We start from the raw sequence: 2381 nt of genomic DNA, 5'->3' as shown, positions 1-2381 counted from the left end.
GGGATGGGGAGCACAGCATAGTGAATGGCTAGGTGGAGAGCCAGAGGAGAGAAAGAGCAATCAGGGGGATCATTTTATAAACTATATCAATGTTAAACCAATGTACAGTATACTTGAAACTAATAAAATAAAATTAAAAATAAAAAACAGACACAAAAGATTTTAAGAAAAGCAAGTTCCAAATATTTGCTGTCTATAAGAAATCCACCTTAAATATAACCATAGTTTTAATGGGAAATGGAAAAAGATACCATGCGGACCAGCAAAAGAAAGCTGGAGTATAACAACATCAGACAAAACAGATTTGAAAACATAAATATTTTGTAATGGTAAAGGGGTCAATTCGCCAGGAGCACTTAATCCTAAACATTTACACGTCTAACAGATACGTAAAACAAAACTAATAGATCTGCAAGTAGAAATGGACAAAGTTACAGTGATCCTGGGAGAATTCAACGCTTCTGTCTCAGCAGCCAATGCAACAAAGAGAAAGAAAATCAGTAGTGATCTAGGAGATGTGAACAACACGAGAAAGCCACTCGACACAACTGACAGACAGTTACAGAACGCCCCACGCACCGAGTGACGAGCACATGTCGGCCACTCGGCAAGATCAGCCGCGATCTGTATGATACGAGAAGTCTCGACACGTTGAAAAGGATTGAAATTATATAAAATATGTTCTCTGAAGATAATCAGAAATCAGTAATGGAAAGCTCTTTGCAGAATATCCAAATGTTCGAAAAGTAAACAACACACTTCTTAATTGTAGGGTAAAAGAAGAAATCAAAAAGAAAATCAGGAACTATTTTGAACTGAGTAAAAATAAAGGGATGCTCTACTTTGGAGCTAGGGGAAGGGAAGGAATCTGAGTAACAGATACATAAAAATATTAAAGCAAATTCCACCTTCATTTCTCTTGTGGTTACATAGGTAAAAGGTAAGTGATATATACACACTAAAAGAAGAAATACGGGCTCTAGGAAGGGCATTGGCACAATTGCAAGGGGGCTTTCCTATCAGATCCCATTTTTAAGGAAGAACTCCTTTCCTGGAAAAAGTTTGAGAACAGTTTTAACAGCATATAACTCCCGTGTGCAGTAACCTCAAATTCTACCAGCCATCGGAGCTGCACAACAGGCACTACATTCAAACGTCACGACATGTGCTCTGTCTGATATGTGAGGTCGCAGCTGCCACTTCCTTTCGCTGCTGAGTTATCGCATGAGGAAAACAATATAATAAACGCTTATAACAGAAAGCTCACAAAGGAAGACGAGGGGCAAACGGGAGAAGTTATGCCCAGCGGTTTGTTAGGGAGAGAGAGGACAAGTTAAACAATCTATTGGCTCTCAAGTCATTACCTCCTTACTGTGGCCAACAGACCGTATTCTCTCTAAACACAGAGCAAGATAAAGTTTAATTTTAAAAAAATTTGTATGCCCCGCTTTTCATGAAGATGTTGCTGAAAGCGAAGAAGGAAGCCCCTGCCCCTCCCACAGCCGAAGCCAAAGCAAAGGCTTTGAAGGCAAAGAAAGCAGTGCTGAAAGGTGACCACAGCCACAAAAAAAGAGAAGATACACACGTCACCCACCTTCCAACGGCCCAGGACACTGAGGCTCCGAAGGCAACTCAAATATCCTCGGAAGAGCGCCCGCTGGAGAAATAAGCTTGACCACTGTGCTATCATCAAGTTCCCCCCGACTACTGAGTCACCGTGAAGAAGGTAGAAGACAATACACTTGTGTTCATTGTGGATGTCAAGGCTAGCAAGCACCAGATCAAACAGGCCGTGAAGTTCTATGACATTGACGTGGCCAAAGTCAATGTCATAGACTTTGTCAATGTCAAAGTCAAGGTCACGCTGATCAGGCCTGATGGAGAGAAGAAGGCATATGTTCAGCTGGCTCCCATCTATGATGCTTTGGGTGTTGCTAACAAAATTGGGATCATCTAAACTGAGTCCAGCTGGCTAATTCTAAATATAAAAATTTTTCACCGTTTAAAAAAAAACTTGTGTGCCCCAAAGGCTCTCAAAAGGGAGCTCTTAAGTCTCTGTCTTACCCTTTAATAAAGGAAATGTGTTGGAATTTTGCAGTTATTTCAACTTAAATTTTTTCCCTTTCAAATGAGAGGGTCTAATTTGAGTGTATTGTGCTAACTGCATTAGTGGCTTTAATATCATCCAAGACGGGCAAAGTTTTCTCAAGCAGAATTCAAAAAAATGATAGCCTTTAAAGTAAACTCGATCGACTGAACTTCACTAAAATTAAGAACTTCCGTTCATTAAAAGGAAGAGGACTGGGCAAGCCACAGACTAGAAAAAGATATTTGCGATACCCGTATCTCACAAAAGGCTTGCATCCAAAATAAAGAATCAA

At 40.3% G+C, this 2381-nt stretch overlaps 1 pseudogene; it reads left to right on the top strand.

Annotated features, from left to right (window-relative positions):
• The first annotated feature begins 1459 nt into the window (after window positions 1-1459).
• Window positions 1460-1999, top strand: LOC105302428 (annotated as a pseudogene).
• Window positions 2000-2381: the final 382 nt, after the last annotated feature.

Source organism: Pteropus vampyrus, unplaced genomic scaffold, assembly GCF_000151845.1.
Source record: "Pteropus vampyrus isolate Shadow unplaced genomic scaffold, Pvam_2.0 Scaffold272, whole genome shotgun sequence".
Classification (NCBI taxonomy): domain Eukaryota; kingdom Metazoa; phylum Chordata; class Mammalia; order Chiroptera; family Pteropodidae; genus Pteropus; species Pteropus vampyrus.
Note: the sequence above shows the minus strand (reverse complement) of the source record. Positions and strands in the feature narration are given on the sequence as shown.